General features: G+C 40.7%; 1 long non-coding RNA gene across 3 annotated transcripts in view; it reads right to left on the bottom strand.

Annotated features, from left to right (window-relative positions):
- LOC110220615 (uncharacterized) overlaps positions 1-21248 on the bottom strand; it is a 49318-nt gene that overhangs the window by 11142 nt on the left and 16928 nt on the right. The window contains exons 2-3 of one of the 3 annotated variants that reach the window (XR_013485472.1): positions 14915-14997; positions 4061-12582 (exon numbers count right to left, since the gene is read on the bottom strand). This is a non-coding gene — a long non-coding RNA (uncharacterized LOC110220615). Of the gene's footprint in view, positions 1-2059; positions 3055-3232; positions 12583-14914; positions 14998-21248 lie in introns of those variants that run through there. The other 2 variants (XR_013485471.1, XR_013485473.1) reach the window with 2 other exon arrangements.

Genomic DNA, 21248 nt, shown 5'->3' with positions numbered 1-21248 from the left:
AACACTGGAGAAGGTCTGGCCATATTGGTGGTAGAAGAAGATCTTCTGTTCTAGTAGTAGTACTTAAGGCAAAGGATTTTGACTCTGCTTTTTGTATTGGTTGGACATTTGCCTTCCAATAATTCAAAATGCTTTTACTTCTACAGAGCAGGCGTTATTATTCCCCAATTCACAGATAGGACACCAAAGAATTAAGAGATTAGGTGATTTGTCTAAAACCTCACAGTTAGCTGGAAATGGTTTCCATTCCAACTCAGTACTCGTTCTATTAGACTGTGTAACATGAATATCAGCACAGATTGATTTAGCAAAGATTGATTCAAATGCCCTAGGTATTGATTAACTTTGCTTGGCCTCCCAAACAATTGAAGCGGCAGGTGCTGTGATAAGTCAAGTGAGACCTTTGTCTTGTTTTGATAGAGCTATTCAAAGTTTCTTCTATTACTGAAACATTAAATCACAATGTAAGAGTCCTTACCTGTGTGGGAAAGACCTCAACTTTCTATCTACTTGACCCGTGATGAATAAACCTTGAGAGGGAAGGCATAGTGATAGAATGTTAAGAGTAATGTCCCTGAATAAAATTGGGGGAAGGGAACTTTGCCTGCCAGCTGGGCTCCCTTCCCCCCAGGGAATCTTGAAAACCATGGAGAGGGGAGAGTAGTAGAGGGAGGTGGCCAAGGAACAGAAGTAGAGCAATCAGTATATATAGAGGTTGAAATCTGCATAGGCGGAAGAAGCACCTACCTCAACAAAATTATAGGTCATTGAAATATCTCTATATTTAAATCCCTAAGTGTTGAAAGAACTTGTGGAAGTGATAGTAGAGCCACTAATATAGTATTTGGCAGAAATCATGGAGACTAGTAGAGGCATCAGAACACTGGAAGTGGGAAAATGTCCTAATTTCCAAAAGATGGATTTTAGAAATGATAGAAACCTGATTTTGGTTCCTGACAAAATTATGGAACATATTACAGAATCAAGAGGCTGTCTGATCCAAATCTCTCTTTTTACAGATACAGAAACTGAAGTGCAGAAAAATGAAGTAATTTGCTCAAGTTCAAAGCTAGAATTTAAATTGAGTTATTCTGACTCAAAAGTCAGAAAGTCCTGTGCTTTTCCCACTATATCTTGATTTCAGCAAGGCATCTGAAGAAAATTCTGAGCATCTATCGTTGTGGACAGATGTTACTACAATTAAGTGGATTTATAGCTGGGTTAACAACCATGCCTAAGTAATATTAATTAATTAATCTTTTAAAAAATCATCCAGACAATTATTCTCAGAACAAGATCAAGCACATTAAAAAACATACACAAATACAAATGTCCCAGCCTTCTTATGTACCATGTTTCTTCCACAGAAATAGCATTTTAGGGAGTGCTCAAAGAAAACCGGAAATTAGGAGAAGGGGATGAAAGAAGCTTCCAGGAAAGATTATATTTATAGCACATACATGGAAAGAGGTAATAAAATTGTTACTTATATCTCCTATTTCTTGAGGTGGGGAGAGAGAGTCTTTTGTAGACTTTTCAAAGAGGTTATTCAGGATTTTTAAGTGTTCAAATACAAAAGCTTTTATTTCTCCTAGTAACTCATCTTTTCCCTAGGAAAGGTGTTAGCAACTTGGATTAGCAACTTGAATATTGACAGAGATGGCATGCTTATCAAATCTGCAGGTCAATCAATCGATAAGAATTTATTAAGTGCCTAACTATTTATTAAATGCCAGGCACTATGTTAGACACTAGGAATGCACAGACAAATGAAACAGTCAGTAAGAAGAGGAAAAAGCCCCAGATGACAGAAGCAGGATTTTATAAGATAGGTTCAAATCACAAATGGAATTCAGCAGGGATAAATGTAAATTCCTGCATTTAGGTAAAAACAAATCAATTATAAGATGAGCTCAACAAGATGGTAGAGTAGGTACCCACTCCAGTACCCCCTAACTCTTAAAAATTCTCCAGAAGAGGAATTATATACTTGATCTGGGGCAATTACAGTTGAATCTGAAGGACAAAAAATAAAACTTCAACAAGATAAAAGTCTTACCAATTCATACTAGAGGACATTCATCTTTAAAGAACTCCCTCAGCGCTTCTTCCCATCAGCGTCTGCATTCCAGGAAGAGACCTACAAACTGATGAAAGTTGAGCCAAGGTCTTATGCCTAGGACTCAGAATTGGATCTCCTGCTACAAAAATTGTTGCTACACCTTACTCACTGTTCCATCCGATATTGATCACAAGCTGTAGACACTGATTCTGCTAAAACATATGAGAAGGAGGAAGAGGAAGTTGAGGAGGTTATGAGAAATAGCTGAAGGAATTAGAAATAATTAGCCTAGAGAAGAGACGAATATGAAACCTTCTCTAAATATTTAAAGGGTGGTCATGTGGAAGAGATGATGATGATGAGACAATGGTGATGCTTGGTGACAATGGCAATTGAGAGAGACAGTGTGGCATGGAGAATAGAGAGAGAACCTCAGAGTCGAGGAAGAGCTGCATTCAAGTTTCACCTCTGATACATACTGGCTGTGTGACCCTGTACATGTCACTCAAACTTTCAGTGTTCTAGGCAGAACTCTAAGACTATAAATTACTCTGCATAGGCAAAGGAAGTTCCTCCCCAGGACCTCCCTACACCCATAAAGTCACAGATCTGGTCCTATTCCTCCTCCCCTTCCTCCTCCTTCTCCTCCTTCCTCTCTCTAATGAAACAAGTGCTATTTTTTTTTAAATAGAGTTGGGTTGGAAGAGGCTACTTGCCAGTGGAAATGTCTACAGAGAATTTGGTTAAGCATCTGTTGGGGATGTTGATCCTCATAACCTTTCACTAGGACTACTGCAATAGTCCCCTAACTTATCTCACTATCTGCAGTCCCTATACTGTCATGTCCACCCTCCATATACCTACCAAACTGGCATTTATTTATAAAGTACAGCTGGGACCATGCCATTATTCCATTATCAAGAAGCTCTAGTGGCTCTTTTCTTGCTTCTAGGATAAATATATGTGTGTGTGTGTGTGTGTGTGTGTGTGTGTGTGTGTGTGTGTGTGTGCATGTGTATACACACACACATATATATATATATATATACATATATATGGTATTTTTTAAACATTTATAATTTTAAAAATTGTGCTTTAATTAATCATTCATTTTTCCTTCCACTCACACTGCCTCCAGACACACACAAGAGAAAAGACATGCAGAAACCCTTTATTACAAAATTACAATCCAGCAAAACTGACTTATTATTTTTTTTGGGGGGTGAGGCAATTGGGGTTAAGTGACTTGCCCAGAGTTACAAAGCTAGGAACTATTATGTGTCTGAGGCCAGATTTGAACTCAGGTTCCCCTGATTCCAGGGCTGGTGCTCTATCCACTGTGCCACCTAGCTGCCTCTCCAGCAAAACTTAAACTTAAGTTTCTGGTCACACCCCCGCCTCAATATTCCTAAATGTCCCTGTCCAAGGACTGGAACATTTCTTTATCCCATTCTTAAGTGTTGAATGTAACACAAGAGTAAGAAAAAAAAAAAAGAAAGAAAGAAAGAAAAAAGAAAAATGTATCTCTAAAGGTTGCTGGTAGCTATTTGTTCCATATCAACAGTCACAGAAGCTCAACAGACCTTTACTTCCTTCCTCCACCCCTCCCATAGCATAATTGAGGTACCCTATTCTCTGATTCTGTTAGCATAATCCTATATTGTATTCCTATCTTAAGGGATCATCTGAAAATTCTTACCATGTCAGAATGCCTCCGTCCAACTTAACCTGAGAAGAGTAAACTTTCCCACTACAAATGACCCCATCTAAGGATTTGCCTTGATTTGTAAAAGACAGCCACAGGGGAGCCTTAGGACACAGACACAAAGCCCCCACACACACTTAGTTACTTTACATACTATGTCACCTCAACCCAGGTCATTCTGACCCATCACCACCAGGAGGTCTATATTAAAGACTGAACTTCTTAAAGGCCAGCAAACTTGGCATGCACTGGACAAAGAGGAAAAACAAATGCCAGAGGTGAGTAGTCCTCACCATGAACTCTCTTCAGTGAAGCTGCAAATTCTAAGAGTGAACAGTAACACGGCTGGTACTTCTAGCTCCTTCGTTTACCCATGCCTGTACACCTAGTTTGACTGTCCACGTTGGTTCGATGTCATAATTTCGATGTGTTCATAATTAGATGGTCATGGAATTTTTAGAGATGAAGGAACTCTGGAGATCATCTAGTTCTGTTCTCAAAGTATGGTCCAGGAACCCCCAGGAGGAGTCAATGAGGTTAAAACTATTTTCATAATAATGCTAATCCAATTTAATTTCTAATGTGGCAAATATAAATAAATACAACCCATATAAACAAAAACTCTTTGGGAGGGAGTCCTCAATAAATTTTAAGAATGTAAAGGGTACCTGAGACCAAAAACTTTGAGAACCACTGATCCAGTATAATCCTGTTATTTTACAGTAATTGGTCTAGTGTTCTTTCTACCATATTATGCTGTCTGTATGGGTTTCTTAATAAAGAATTTTTTTTTGTTAGAACGTTTATGTGTATGTGTGATATAGGTTATATGTTTTATATGAACATACATGCACAATGTATATACATGTATGTATATTGTTTGCATGCACATATAATACATCCACATGTATGTGATGTAACACATACGTATATAATATAGGTGTGTGCATGTGCATGAATATATGTATTGTGTGTGTGTATATGTATCCAGAGTCCCCTGGAGAGAGTGGTCTCTCTCTCTCTGTCTCTCTCTCTCTCTCTCTTTCTCTCTGTGAATATAAATACATACACATACATATATGTATACACATATATCTATATTTATCTGTGTTTATCTGTTCATTATTGATATCTATATATCTTCTGCCTCTGTCTTTGTGACCCCTAGACAAGTCACTAAAACTCTCAGTGCTCCAGACAATTATATAAGGTTATCTTCTATAAGGATTATTAGCATTATGAAGAAAATCGTTTTAACCTCATTGACTGACTGAAACGGTCTTAGGAGATTCCCCTCTAGGGGTTCCTGGAACACACTTTGAGAACAGAACTTGATGGTGCCTAGGGTCCCTTCATCTGTAATTGCAGAACAGTTGTAGAACAATTCTGATGTAGCTTGGTAGATCCTCCCTGGCAAATAGAGGGGAAAGAAATGGAAGCAGTGTCAGATTTTGTATTCTTGGGCTCAAAGATCACTGTAAATGGTGACTGCAGCCATGAAATTAAAAGACATTTGCTCCTTGTAATGAGAACTATGGCAGATCTGAACTGCATACTAAAAAGGAGAGCCATTACCTTACTGACCAAGGTCCGTGTAGTCAAAGCTATAGTTTTTCCAGTAGCAATGCTGAGAGTTGGACTATAAGGAAAGCTGAATGCTGCAGAATTGACCCTTTCAAATTGAGGTACTGGAAAATTCTTTTGAGAGTCCCTTGGACAGCAAGGAGATCCAATCAGTCAATACTTAGAGAAATTAATTCAGGCTGTTCCCTGGAAGGTCAAATACTGAAGCTGAAGTTGAAATACTTTGGCCACATAATGAAAAGATGGGACTCACTGGAAAAGACCCTGATGTTGGGAAAGATTGAAGGCAAAAGGAAAGGGGAATGGCAGAGGATGAAACGGATAGAGAGTGTTGTGGAAACAATGAACATGAACTCAGACGGATTTTGAGAGACTGGTTGGTTGCTGTCCTTTGTTCTTGAAGAGGACCAAAATGACATCATATGTTGGAGTCAAGATACAGTGTGTCTGACTGTGGCTAATGAGATTGATACAAGCTCAGAGCCTTTATCACAGGTCGGACACTGATAGTCCATATGAACCTTTGGTGGAGAGGTCTCTAAATTTGCACATCTCACTGTTCCTTTGACCCACTTCAATTCTGCTTTACTCAGAGAGCACTGCATCTACTTTGATGGAGGCAAGCCATGCCGGGCAGTCCTTTGCCAGTGTCTTCCATGTCAAGGAATCAATTCCAAAGTTCTCCAAAGAGTCCTTGAGAGTGTGCTTGTATTGCTTCTTGTGATCACCATGTGAGCACCTGCCTTGTGTGAGTTCTCCATGAAATAGTCTTTTAGGCAAACATATATTTGGCACACAACATGGACACTGGAGTTGCAGTCTCTGATGCTAGAGGTAATAGGAAACTACTGGAGTTTTTTGAATTGGTGTGTGTGTCTGTGTGTGTGTGTATTGGGGTGGGGGGTGACACAATCAGACCTATACATTAGGAAAATTACTTCAGCAGCTTTGTGGAGAATGGAATGAAGGAATGAGAGATGAAGTAAGGAATCCAAGTAAAAGGCTATTACAGTATTTCAGACATGAAGTGACTAGGGCCTTGACCAAGATGGTGGTTGTGTGAGTGGAGAGAAGGGGATGCATACTTGAGATGTCATGAAGTGAAAAAGGAAAAGACTTGAAAACAGATTGGAAATATGGATTGATTTTGAGACTCTTGAGGATGATACTGAAGATGAGTCTGGATGACTGGGAAGATGATAATGCTCTTGATATAATAGGGGAGTTATGAAAAAGAAAAGGTTTTAGGGAAAAGATAACAAATTCCATTGTAGACATACTGAGTTTGAGCTGCTTATGGGATATGGCCAGTTCAAGGTGTTCAATGGGTACTTGGTGATTTAAGACTGGAGGTCAGGGCTGGAAATATAGACCTGGGAATCTTTGGCATTGAGGTGATAATCGAACCAAACCCCTGCAGAGTTTGAGATTACCAAGTAAAATAATATAGAGGGAGAAGAAAAGAAGGCCCAGGACAAAGCCTTAGGGGATACCCAGGCTTAGTGGGCATGCCATGGTTGAAGATTCAACAAAGAAGATTAAAGCATTCTCCAACAGGGAGGAAGAAAACCAGAAAGAGCAGTCATGAGAGCCTAAGAAGGAGAGGGTAACCAAGGAGGAGAAGGTGATCAGCAGGGTCATAGGTTTCAGGGAGTAAGTGACCTCTCTGATGAAGGATGAAGGTTGAAAAAATATATCATTAGCTTTGACCCTTGAGAGATCATTGGTTACTTCTTCAAACAGGTGATACCTTAATGGCTTTAAACTTCACCTTCTCAGACAATGTTTCCCATTGGTTTTCGGGGGTTACTTTACACCAGGGACTCTTAACTTTGTTGTTTCATGGACCTCTTTGGCATTTTGGTAAAGACTATGGACCCCTTCTCAGAATAATGTAATTTTAAAAAAATTTGTAATGGGAGAAAATGGTAACTTTCAGTTAGAAAGCAGTAAAAATAAAAAGAATAATAATAAAAAAAAAGAAAGAAAGAAGTAAAAATAAAGAAGTAATTTCTTTTTCCATCCAAGTTCATGGACTCCCTGAATTGTTGTTGTTGAGTCATTTAAGTCATATCTGATTCTTCATGACCCCATTTTTGGGGTTTTCTTGGTGAAGATACTGGAATGACTTGTCATTTCCTTCCCCAGCTCATTTTACAGATGAGGAAACTGAGGCAAACAGGGGTAAGTGATTTGCCCAAGGTCATACAGCTAGGAAACGTTTGAAGCTGGAGTTGAACTCATGAAGTTGAGCCTTTCTGATTCCTAGCCTAGTACTCTATCCACTGCAGCACCTAGGTGCCTGAAAGCTATGCACAAATCCCTTCTGGGCACATGGATCCTATTTTAAGAGCATTTGCTATAGATAAAGCTCATTATAGGATATTCTATCCTTGGTATTTTAGGTCTTTCTGGTTGTTTAGTGGTCATCCTCCCTACTTAGTATACTTTTCCTCATTTCTGCTTCTTACAGTCCCTAGATCTTTTTAAAGTTAAGTTTAAGAAGCACCTCCTATATTAGACTTTTCCTGATTCCCTCAGTTGTCAGAGTTTTCCTCCCCATCTTCCCTCAAATTGCTTTGCCTTTACTTGGCATATATTTTTGTATTGCTTCTCTGTACATTATATGTTTATATATTTATATTACATATTATATGTTGTTTCTTTCCAGTAGGATGTAAACTCCTTAAGGACAAGAATTATTCTCATTTTTGTCTTTGCATCCCCAGTACCTAACATGGTATGTAGGACGTAAGAGGTTTTTTAAAATGTTTGTTAAATTGAATTGAATATGTCATGTTTTCTTCCTTAAAAATAACCTGTGAAAGAGGTTGAAGTGATTTTCTAGGTAGGAAGAATTAAAAAGTGTGTAGAGTTGGGAATTTGGGGATAGAATTTGCTAAGGGTAATGGTAGAGCTAATATTCAGTCAGCCTCTAAATTGCTAAAATAGGTCTTAGATCCCACAATCAGTGATTGTTCCTACAATTGATATAAAGGTTTCATCTCAGCACATGAAACTGTATACCATGGCTAATGTGCTTCCATGACTAAAGGCTTCCCTGATTGTGACTTGTGGTAAGGGCCACCTTAGACAGACAACTGGAAAAAGCAAAAAGAACACTGACCACAACTCTCTTCAACATTATTGAACAAGAAGGCCTCTGGGGTCTTTTGCAATGCTGTGATTCTGATACTAAATCAACTGAGTAGGCAGGCTGACAGGATACCTAGCAATTACCAAGACCTACATAGCCCAGGTAAGAATGAGTCACCTATGTCTGAGGGAGGAATGCTACTGAAAGGACCTCTCAGCCTCCAGTAATTGCTTTGCAAGCATCACAGGCTTAGGTAAATATGTACTTCTCTCTTACGGCCTTTCTAAAGTGCTCCACACTCAAACAAGGCCCATTGTAGCTGATTGAAAGCCTGGATTCCCTCTAAGAGGACACCTGCATTATAGGATCAGAGATTAAGATTCCTGTATCAAATGGCTGAAGGGTCAACAAAGCTTAAGCAAGAAGTCATTCCAGGACTGGGGAGATTATGGAGTCAGGAAATTGGGAGAGGAGTGGACACTTCCATTCATATTCCTTTCCCTTTCCCTCTGTGCCCCTCATCCCTCCACTTTTCCAATCAGTTGCAAGGTCTTGCTGATTCAATTTCAATAATTATCAGTTACTTCTGTTCCCTCTTTTTCATTCCCTTTGCAACTACCCCAGCTCAGGTGCTTGTCTGGTGACTATAGCAGCTTCCTAATTGTTTTTTGTTTTGTTTTGCTTCTAATCTCACCATTCTTTAGCCCATCCTTCACCACATCATTCTTCTATTCAAAAACCTTAGGAAGCTCAAATTCCCTGCCCAGGTAAGAATACATTCTTACTCCTGGCAAAAACCAGCTGTTGTCAAGGCAGGTTTGAGTTTGGGGGTAGGGAGAGAGGGTCAGTGCTCTGCCTTGTTCCCCACTGTCTACCGTGGAAGCCTTGTTCCCCAGTGTCTCCCTTTAGAATAGCCATGATGAGGTCAGAGGTGAGTCTCAACTTGGAGGAGAATTCTCTAAACTTTCCAGGGAGCAAGACAGTGGTGGCCCACAATCTAAGAAAAGCCAGGATGGTGACAAAGGAATGGGTGAGAGAATACGAACAGAATCATATCACCAGTATGCTATATGGGAGCAATACCTTTCTCCTAAGATCAGAGAGCCTAGGCTTGGATACTATCTCTGTCACAACCTGTATGACCTCGGGCAAACCATTAACCTTCTTATGCTTCAGTTTCCTCATCTGTAAAATGAGGGGTCAGACTAGATGGACCTTTAAGCTTCAGCTCAAAGCTCTAGGTCTGTGACCTTGGCCATTCCCTCCCCCCCACCCCTCCAGTACTAAATTCTTTGTGGAAATTACTCAGTGATTCCTTCCAACTTCCTCACGCAGTAGGGAGGGGGCAGGGATTATCAGAGATGAGGAAATAGTCACAGTAAGGTTTACGGACATGCCTGAAGTGTCATACACACAGGCAGGTTGCCTAACTTTTAGCCTATTAGAGCATCCTAGCTGCTCAGTGAGGTCAGCACCCTGGGCTCTGGGAGTGTGGGAAGAGACATCCACCATTAAGAGTGGTTGCACAGCCATGGGATTCAGGGAGGGTGTTGACAGAGTGCTAATGAAGAGTAATTCTTTCCACTTCAGGACAGCTCTAATTGTTAGGAAAGTTTTCATGATATCAATCCTAAATTTCTTTCTTTGAACTTCTATTTAAAGCTCTTGGCTTACTCTCTGTCTCTTGAGAGCCAAATAGAACTAGTCCAATCCCTCTTCCGCGCAGTAGCCCTTGACCCCAGCTAATCACATGCCTAACCCTGAGTCTTCTCTTCCCCAGTCTAACCCTCCCCATCTTCTTCAAATGACCCTCATATGGCACGGATTCAAGGCTTTTCACCATTCTTACTGTTCCCTCCCAGAAGCTCCCCAAATTATCAATCCCCTCATTTTACAGTTGAGAAAACTGGGGCTGAGAGAGGTGAACTGCCAAGGTTTCACAACTGATATTCAACCCCAGTCCTCTAACACTTCTCACTCTCTCTTATATCGTAATTATTTGTGTTTTTGTCCTCCACTTCCCTTTATGAAGGATCTACTGTATCTTCGTATTCCCAATATTGGGCACCATGTCTTGGCACTTAACAATATTTGATGAGATAAATTTAACTTATGTGTGTCATTGCCTTCCTACAGTATCATTGTTTTTCATTCCTAAATCCTCACCTCTGACCCGCAGCTCCTCCTAATATCCTTGTACTGAGTTTCAGCCTCTCCAGTTCTACCAGAATCAATTCAGTCTGCCACCATTCCGTTTTGACACTAATGCATCCCTTTGATCATCTCAGGATTCCTCTGGATAGACAGATGATAGCTAGCTAGCTAGCTAGAAAGATAGAGCAATTATTAAGTGTTTACTATGTGCCTGTCACTGTGCTAAGTGCTGGATACAAGGAATCAGAAATGTCTCTGCCCTGAAGGAATTCTATCCTAAAGGGGGGAAGACAGCACGTAAAGGATGGAGGGAGGTCCAGATGACCAGAGAGCAAGTGATGTGGTGTGGAGATAGCCAGGAAGTGGTTTGGAAGATCGCCTATTGGACGTTGGGATTCAGGGCGGAGTCCAACACTCATGCGGCAGAGAGATAGGTAGATAGATGATGGCCAGAGAGATGGTCACACGGTGTTGTTTGTCTTTCATTTTCAAAGAGAACCAATGACATCATGGGGTGATGTCTTGACTTGCACGTGAATTGGATTTAGGTGAGGCAGAATCGCACAAAGTTGTTGGCTTGAGGCATCAAAGTCCAGTAGCAAGGCAAAAATCAGAACAACTACCTTGGGATGCAGTGGATGACCTTGGCCTCTTTGATGTCTGACCAAGCTCTAAGTGCTCCACAGCAACTGCTTCAGACACCTTCATGGCTGCTGGAACAAACTGGAACAAATTGTTCTCATCCACCCATTCTGCCAGGGGAAATCTTCACATGCTTGCGATAGACAACCCCTCCCCCCCCAATCTTACCCATGGGTTTGAGGCCTGATGATTACCCTCTACTTGGTGTATCCCGTCTGATGAAAGGGTTTCCCATGGTGTGCTTGCCGCATATGCTATAGTTTCCTGGAGCCACAGGTGAGTTGAGTGCCAGGTAGACACCAAAGGTGGATGAGCAGCCCTGAAAAGGGCTGAATGAGCAAGCCACATAGTATAGAGATGGAGATCTTGTCATAAATAGAACATTAAATACGTCTCCCATGGTGAAATTATAAAAATTTCCGAGCTAGAAGGGATCTCAAAGAAATCTAGTCCAGTCCTTTTCTTTTACAGGTGAGGAAACTTGGGCTTAGAGGTAGTGAACCAAGATAATTTTCATCTGTTATAACACTATTCCTGCTTGTATTCCTCTAACATATTCTTGCTGAATGGTCTCTTTTGCAAACATCCCTAAAGAAGTTAGGACACTGTAGTGTTTGATGACATTAGTTATGCCTTACCACGGATAAATGAATTTTATTCTCCTGCTGGCCACATCAAACTTTTCCTCAAAGATTTCCAGTGGTTGCTGGTTATCTTTAGTATCATAGATGAACTAATAAAATAAGATAAAAAAAAAAAGATAAAATTGCCAGGAGCTACAGGGGAATTGGCAGACCCTGACACTCATAGGGTCAGTAGTTTTGGCTAGATTATCTTCTCAGAAATCCTGGCATGCAAACCAGTGGCAACCTGAGATTTTCCAAGACCCCCAGAAAAGGCAGAATTCCTGTAAGTGTGAGGTTTGCAGGCTCTGACCTGGATTTTGATTATAACCCTGCAAAAAGCTTTGTGCCAGTAGTTTAATCTGACTTTCCTTTGGTAGGAGGAAAATGTATAGGATCTGTGGTCGGAAGATCTGAACTGATAGCTGGGTGACCGTAACCACTGTAGGCCTCAATGTATCTGTAATCTTAGTCACCTCTGAGGTCTCTTACATCTCTCTCTACCTATGTTCTTGTATCCCCACCTTATTTTATATTCAAATGTAAATCAAATATAAGCTTCTTGAAGGCAGGGACTGTTGTCTCTGTCTTTCATTGCCTTGTACATTTTTGGTCCAGGTCTGTGATTTCTTTGGTTTAAGGAACTTCTGGTGTGGAATCTCCTTCTAGCATTGCAGATCAGCATCCTATCTGCTGCTGAAAGTCTCAGAGGCACCTGAGGAATTGAGAAGTTAAGTGAATTGCAGTGGACACAGAGCTGGCATACATATATCAGAGGCAACATTTGCATTCAAATCTTTCTGACTCCAGTGCCAACCAGGCTGCCTTTTACCTTATACAAACTGGCCTCTAGTGAATACTTATTGTATTGAACCTTCAGTCTCTCTATCACCCTGTGCCTCCCTACTTATCTACCCTAAATTTTCAGTGTGAACATTTATACATCAGAAATTGGCAAAGCTACAAATCAGGGCTTGATCTGTTTTGTCTGGTCTTAAGAGAGTGTCAAGTAATAAAAATGGCAATTCTACCTAAATTAATTTGCTTATTCAGTGCCATACCAATCAAACTACCAAATAATTATTTCATAGAGCTAGAAAAAATAATAACAAATTCATCTGGAAGGTCCAGAATATCAAGGGAATTAATGAAAAGAAATGCAAGGGAAGGTGGCCTAGCTGTACCAGACCTTAAATTGTATTATAAAGCAGCAATCATCAAAGCTACTTGGTACTGGCTAAGAAATAGAGTGGGGGATCAGTGGAATAGGTTAGGTACACAAGATACAATAGTCAGTGACTACAGTAATCTACTGTTTGATAAATCCAAAGACTCCAGCTTCTGGGATAAGAACTTACTATTTTAACAAAAACTGCTGGGAAACCTGGAAAACAGTATGGCAGAAACTAGGCACAGACCAACATCTTATACCCTACACCTAGATAGTCAAAATAGGTACCTGATTTAGATATAAAGGCCGATACTATAAGCAAATTAGGAGAGCAAGGAATAGTTTACCTGTCAGATCTATGGAGAAGGGAAGAGTTTATGACCAAACAAGAGATAGAGACATTATGAAATGCAAAATGGATGATTTTGATTACATTAAATTGAAAGGTTTTTGCACAAAGCCAACGCAACCAAGATTAGAAGGGAAGCAGAAAGCTGGGAAATAATTTTTACAGCCAGTGTCTCTGATAAAGGCCTCATTTGTAAAATATATAGAGAACTGAGTCAAATTTATAAGAATACAAGTAATTTCCCAATTGATAAATGGACAAAGGACATGAATAGGCAGTTTTCAGATGAAGAAATTAAAGCTATCTATAGTCATATGAAAAAATGCTCTAAATCACTATAGATTAGAGAAATGCAAATCAAAACACCTCTGAGGTACCAGTTGGCTAATATGACAGAACAGGAAAGTGAAAAATCTTAGAGAAGATGGGGGAAAATTGGAACACTAATGCATTGTTGGTGGAGTTATGAACTGATCCAACCCTTTTGGAGAGCAATTTGGAACTTTGCCCAAAGAGCTATAAAACTGTGCATACCTTTTGACCTAGCAATACCACTTCTAGGTCTGTACCCCAAATAGATCATAAAAAAGGGGAAAGGACCCACCTGTACAAAAATATTAAAGCAGCTTTTTTTGTGGTGACCAAGAGTTGAGAGGATGCCCATCAATTGGGGAATGGCTGAACAAGTTGTGGTACATGAATGTAATGGAATACTGTCATGCTAGAAGAAATGATGAGTGGGTAGACTTCAGAAAAAACCTGGAAGGACTTATGTGAACTGATGCTGAGTGAAGTGAGCAGAACCAGAAGAATATTGCACACAGTAAGAACCACATTGTGCGATGACTAACGTTCATAGACTTGGCTCTTCTCAGCAATGCAACAATCTAAGACAACTCCAAAAGACTTGTGATGGAAAATGCTATCCACATCCAGAGAAAGAACTATGGAGTCTGAATGTAGATCAAAGCATACTATTTGATGTCCTTTTTTCTTTTGTTGTTTTGTTTTGTTTCTTCTTTCTCATGGTTCTTCCCGTTGGAGGAATACGTCTTTACAACATGAATAAGTGAAAATATGTTTAATATGAATGTATATGTAAAGCCTATATTAGATTGCACGCCATCTTGGGGAGTGGAGAGAGGAAAGAAGGAGAGAAAATTGAAAACTCAAAAGCTTATGGAAGTGAATGTTGAAAATTTAAAAAAAATTAATTAAAATATTTTTTTAAAAGAGGGAATGTCAATAATGCAGATTAAAGGTAAAAGTTCATCTTGCATGCTTCTTCCAACTCCCCTTTCCCCCCAGCCAGCTGTTAAACATTTAACATCATACTCCTTGAGTCAGAGAATTTGCTATGGAGAAGTGCCCGTTACTGGAAAACTTCAATGAGAACACAATTGAATTTGTGGTATCTTAAACATCATGGTAGATTTGATTCTTTTAATATTTTTTTTTTCTGAGGTACAAAGTAATCTAGTGTGAATTTTGTCTTAGGTACCTACTGCCTATTTAGTTTATCACTACCTTATAGTTATCAAGCAATTTTCTTCCGAGGTGCTCCAGGTATTTTATAGATATTTATCTCACTTGTCCTTATAATGGCATCCCTGTAGGTAAGAGAAAGGCACAATTAGTCCCATTTTACAGATAAACTGAGGCACAGAGAAGGGACACTGAGTGGAACTAAGACTAGAACATCAGCCCAGTTCTCTGCCCTATGCTGTTGGTATTCATCTGTTCTCAAAGAGGGCCAGTGACATCATGGGGTGAGGTCTTGACTTAAGCATGAATTGGATTTAAGTGAGGCAGAGTTGCCCAGAGTAGGCACCCTCACTCTTTCTTCCACAGTCATTGAAGTCCAGCGGCAAGACAAAAGTCAGGACAACTGGCAGTGGCAGGGATGTTGATGACCTCGGTGTCTTCGATGTCTGACCAAGCTCTAAGTGCTCCACAGCGCCTGCTTCAGCTGCCTTCGTGGTTATTGGAAAAAATTGTTTTCAACCACCCATTCTGCAGAGGGGAGACACCCCTCAAATTCACTGACGGTTCTGAGGCCTGTTGGTTGTCCTTAACCTGGCTTAGCCCATTGGCCAAGACGGTGTTACCACTGGGTGTGGCCCCTGCACATGCTACAGCTTTTTGGAGCCACAGGGGAGAGTTGGATGCCAGGTAGGCACCAAAGGTGGATGAGCAGCCCTGGAAATAGCTCAGCAAGCCCTCACGCCACAGGTGCTGCTCCTCCCTGGACACCCCATACACCCCACTATGCAGTAAGCTGGGGTCCCACCCAAATAAATAGCAAGAATAATTTTTAACAACTCTTTTCAAGACCTCAAACATCAAGTGTAAGAAGGCATTGCTTCAGCTTGACCTACGGGAGGAATGAGATAGAGCTAGAAGCAATCAAAGGTGAAACCGACCGAAGGAAATTCTTCAGAAGTGGCTTAGAAGGGATCTGAGAAATAGAATAGATGGAACCATCTCCTGTGGCAGCTAGGTGGTTCAGCAGACAGAGCACCGGGCCTGGAATCAGGCAGTCTCATATTCCTGAGTTCAATCTAGCCTCAGACACTTACTAGCTTTGTGACTCTGGGCAAGTCACTTAACTCTGTTTGCTTCAGTTCCTGGTCTGTAAAGAGAGCTGGAGAAGGAAATGGCAAAACACTCCAGTATCTTTGCCAAGAAAACCTCCAATGGGATTATAAAGAGTCACACATGGTTGAAACGACTGAACAAAAAACAATGAATCTTTTCCTAACTCCTGAAAGTATTCCTCTGCTTTCTCCAACAGTACAGTCTGGAGAAGTAATAGGGTTAGAACCAGTAGGAACTGGGGTGGGGGGTGGGGCCTGGGAAGGATGGGAGAGACCTACAAATATCTTTTTGTCCAGTGTCTCATTCGCCACCCTGGGTGTGTCCGTATTCTTTACATTATACTCTAATGAAGGGTTGGGCTATTGGTGGTATTTTTTTTTATGAGCTGCTGATTTGCATAGATAAATACTATGATTGTCATGTGGGAACCAAATGGTAGAGCATTATGCAAAAAAGCATGAGGAGAGATGAGATTATGAAATGGATCCTTGCTTCAGGCCTGCTGCATCAGCATGGGAACTAGGCTGCCTGTGAACGCCAAGGATCACTAACCTGGGCCAGGAGGCTCATGACTGTACCTACTTGTTCATCTAATGACAGTACATGTTAATACAGGAAATGCTGGTTGGACCTTTTTCTTATTTTTCTATCCAGAATCTTCACAGGAAGTCAGATTTACTGGGGGATTCCACTCTGTGTTGCCTGCCCCAACCTTCCCTTTTTCATGGGGGTACAACTGTATGATATCTATCTGGTGTGGTCACTCACAAACTACTAAATAATGCTGCTGCTGCTGCTGCTTTGGGAGGAAGTCATGCAACCGAGTTGCCTCAGTCCACTACAAATTTATGTTATCTAATCTTGACTAGAAGAGAAGTAAGAACATGGTACAGTGAGCTTGCCTCTGCTACACATTTCTCTACAATCCCAGGCAAGTCACTTATTACACCTCCCCACTAATAATAATAATAATAACAGCTAATGTTTCCACATTTATATCATATATAATATTTATGAACTATGGGCCAGGCACTGTGCTAAGCCTTTTATAGTATTTGATTAAAATTATACGGCAGAGGATGAGATGGTGTCATGGAAACAATGAACATGAGCTTGGACAGACTTTGAGAGATAGCAGAGGAGAGAAGGGCCTGGAGTGTTGTGGCCCACGGGGTCACGAAGAGTTGGACATCACAAAATGACTGAACAACAATGACAATTTATAATCATTATTTCAGAGGATCTTGCTTTATACTTGGCTGAGAAAGAGGCCATCTATTCTGAGATCCCTCTTTTTCTTTCTGTTTCATCTCAAAACCTGTTGAAATCATTCCCAGTTCTTTCCTCCTTCACTCCGGTGTCTAATAAAGGGGTGTCTCTCCTCACCAAGGCCAACCCTTCTGCATCTGATCCCATTCATTCCCTCCCATCTACACCAACATATTGCACCAACAATTATCACCTCTCTTTAACTTTCAACCTCTCCCTGTCTTTGAGTGCATCCCTGCTGCCTATATCACATTCAGATCTCTCCCTTCCTTTAAAAAAAACAAAAACAAAAACCTTTGCTTGATCCTACTAAGCTTTCAAGCTATCTACCTATGAGACATTTCCTCCCTTTTACACCCAAATTCCTTTAAAAAGTTACCTATATTTGTTTTGCTCACTTCCTCTCCTCGAATTCACTTTTTAGTCTCTTATAATCTGGCTCCTGACTTCATCATCCAATTGAAATTGCTCTCTTCAAACAGAAACTGATGATTTCTCAATTATCAAATTCAAATACTCTTTCTCAGTCCTCATCCTTCTTGACTTGAATGAAGCATTTGGCACCACTGACCACTCTTTCCTCCTATGTATACTTTCTTCTTTGTCTTTTCAAGATGCAATCAGTTTTGCTATAACACAACATATGTATATTTGTTCCTACAGAGCACTGAGCTAGTCAAAATCAAGAAATAAAAACCACAGGGTTTGTGAGGAAAATGGGATTAGGGGCATAACACTCAAAAATTTTGTCAGTGACACATAAAAGATAGAAACCTAATAAAAAATAGTAGCACAGTTTTCTACATGTTAAATTGTCAAGAAACAAGTATATGCTACAATATACAGTGGCTGGGTGCAGTGGACAGAATGCTGAGCCTGGGCTTAGGAAGACTCAACTTCCTGAGTTCAAATTTGATCTTAGACACTTATTAGCTGTGTGACCCTGGGCAAGTCACTTAACCCTGTTTGCCTCAGTTTCCTCATCTGTAAAATGAGCTGGAGAAGGAAATGGCAAACCACTCCAGTATCTTCGCCAAGAAGATCCCTGCAGGGGGCAGATGCATGGTGCAGTGGATAGAGCACTGGCCCTGGAGTCAGGAGGACCTGATTCCAAATCCGGCCTCAGACACTTGACACTAGCTGTGTGACTCTGGGCAAGTCACTTATCCCCATTGCCTAGCCAAAAAGAAAAAAAATAAAGATCCCTCTAAAAGGGGTCATGAAGAGTCTGCAACAACTGAAAAACAAATGAATGACAAAAATAGTAGCTGTGTACAAGGCTTTAGGCTCATGTTCTGTCTGTGCCCAGGTTTCTACATAAGCCTATGGCTAGGAGCTAGAGGGTGACTTTGGTAGACCTCAGCTCTGTTATGAGAGGATGGAAGTGGAGTGCATCTGATCTGGACCAGTCCCACTCTGCCCTTAGTTCCTAAGCACTCTACCTTGAAAAGGCCCTGAAGTTTTCTTGTGGAAGTGGACATCAGAAGGGTTGCAGCTTGTGGGTTTTTGGGAAGTGAGACAGTTTTCTAAATTCTCACTGTTTCTCTGGAATGAAATAAAAAACATAAGCAAACTCAAAATTTGAGTTGTGTTCAAATTGTTCCCTAGTTTATCAATCATGCTGGAACAAATTAATGTTTTAAAAAACAAGTGTTATAGCAGAACTAACCATCCTTGTCTTTCTTGCCTCTCTTCTTGTATGGCCTCCAGTCTCCTTTATGAGATCACCATCCACGTCCTACCACCCCTGTGTACATGGGTGTGCCTGAAGACTTTGTCCTGGGTCCTTTTCTCTCTTTCTGTCTTGGGGAACCTTATCAGTTTCCATTGATTCAGTTTTTATCTCTAAGATGATAATTCCCAGAGAGGAGCCTAATAACCCTGCCCTTTCCTGGACTCCACTGCTTTATCACCAGCTTTCTATTAGACATTTTAAACTAGATGTCCCATAGGCATTTGAACCTCAATACGTCCAAAATAGAAGTTAATCCCTTTCTTCTAAAACCTACCTCATTTCCAAAATACACTATTTCTTTCGAGGGTATTCCCATCTTTTTTGTCATCCACTCGTTGCTAAAATGACATTGCTAAAGCAGAGATCCAACCCCACCTCTCTCCTGCTCAGGAAGGTCTAGTGGCTCCCTATTGACTTTTAGGTAAAATGCAAACTCCTCTAGAATTAAAAACCCTTCACAATCTGGCTTCAACCCACTTTGTTCTGAGGCTTATTATAGGTTATTGCTTTTCATGTGTTCTGTAGTTTAGACAAACTGGCCTACTTGCTGATTCTCATACAGATATTCTATCTCTAGTCATTCCTGTGGCTCTCAGGGACTATTCTTCCAACTCAAACTTGCAGTTAGAGATTGGGGTCTCACAAAGGTTTTGGACAAACTCTGAGAGGCTAAGTTTCTAGTACTATCATCCATAAACCCCCACCAATGTGCTTCCTACTAATAATCAGCCAGTAGACAATTTATTTTTAGCAAAGGCATTTACCAAGGTGGCATAGTGAGGACAATTGATATAAAATTTTTCTCTTAGATCCTGGGGCACATTCTTCTATAAATAAAAGGCACAGATACATGAGAAAAATGGGCTCAAACTCAAAGTACAATAATAGAGAGGCACACATATAGGATACATCTGTGGCAAAGGGATAATTCACAACTCCTGGTGTTTTATGACCAGGAATTCCTAGCCAGTATTCTATGATGGAAGCAGCCACTGCTACTTGTGAATGAAAGAATGACTGTCTTCTCTAGATGGTCTGCATCTGTTTGACTTTTGCATGTCATCATGCTCCCAAATGAATGTATTGTCTCCTACTGATTTGCTCTTTTTGAATCCTGCTGGATTCAATATCTGCTACTAGTCTTCTCTCTCTAATGAGACAGTCAATGTTTGGGGAGGGGAGGGATGTGGATGAGAGAGAGAGAGAGAGAGAGAGAGAGAGAGAGAGAGAGAGAGAGAGAGAGATTTTCCTTCTGTGATGACCAAGGTTCCTCTCCCCCTCCTCAGCTGTTTCTGTACAACAGGGATTAGTTCTCCCTCAAAGGCAACGAAACTATCCCCAAGACCTGATTGACCCCTGCCTCCCTTGATTCAGCTTCTTGGTTACCTAAGGACATAACAAGTCCCACCTATGTGATGAGTCTGCTTACCTCCCAGCTGATGGGTATCTGAAGACCACACGAGTTTCCTATCCTGCTCACCAGACTTATTTCTATACATAAATGAGGGGGAAGGTGCATAGTAGCTAAGTGGTGTTGTATTCTTGCTGTATATCCTTGCTGTGTTAGGGGAAAGCAAACTCCCTTTTGTTCACTATTCAGTGACTTTAGAGTACCTCATTTCACTCCCAAATCAAACCTGAACTGGTTGCTAGCATCATGTCTGACCCTAACACTTCAACCAAGACCAATAATTCCCTCTCTGAGCACCTGGCTTTAACCATAGAAATCCTCAACTCCCAAACTTGGGAGTCCTCTCCTATTGACTGACCAACACCGAAATTCATCTAACACTTAAAGCCCTCAGGCATAAGGAGTCAATTAGCTATTCTCTTCTTGACCCAACTGAAGAAGTTCATCCCTCATAAAGATGGCATAAAACATCTTTTTAAAAAACATTTAAAAGTGATTACATTATCTGATAGGGCAGATAGAAGGTTCAGGAAGACCTGAGTTCAAATCTGGTCTCAGACATTTAACCTGTCTCCTTCAGTTTCCTCATCTGTAAAATGAACTGGAGAAGGAAATGGCAAACCACCTTTGTGTCTTTGCCAAGAAAACCCCAGATGAGGTCACAAAGAGTCAGACACAACTGAAACAGCTGAACAACACATTGTCTGAACTGAGGTGTACTCATGGGTGCAGACAAAAATGAATAATTATTCTTATCTTTGCCTGGAAGTAAGGGCAGGTTGGAACTAGAAACTAGAAACTTCTTAGGGATCCAGAGAAGGAAGACCTGAGGTAAAAATAGGCTGAAT

Source organism: Phascolarctos cinereus, unplaced genomic scaffold (genome assembly GCF_003287225.1).
Source record: "Phascolarctos cinereus isolate Bilbo 61053 unplaced genomic scaffold, phaCin_HiC Scaffold_3;HRSCAF=262, whole genome shotgun sequence".
NCBI classification, from domain to species: Eukaryota; Metazoa; Chordata; class Mammalia; order Diprotodontia; family Phascolarctidae; genus Phascolarctos; species Phascolarctos cinereus.
The sequence above is the reverse complement of the archived record's forward strand: the minus strand, read 5'-3'. Positions and strand labels throughout refer to the sequence as shown.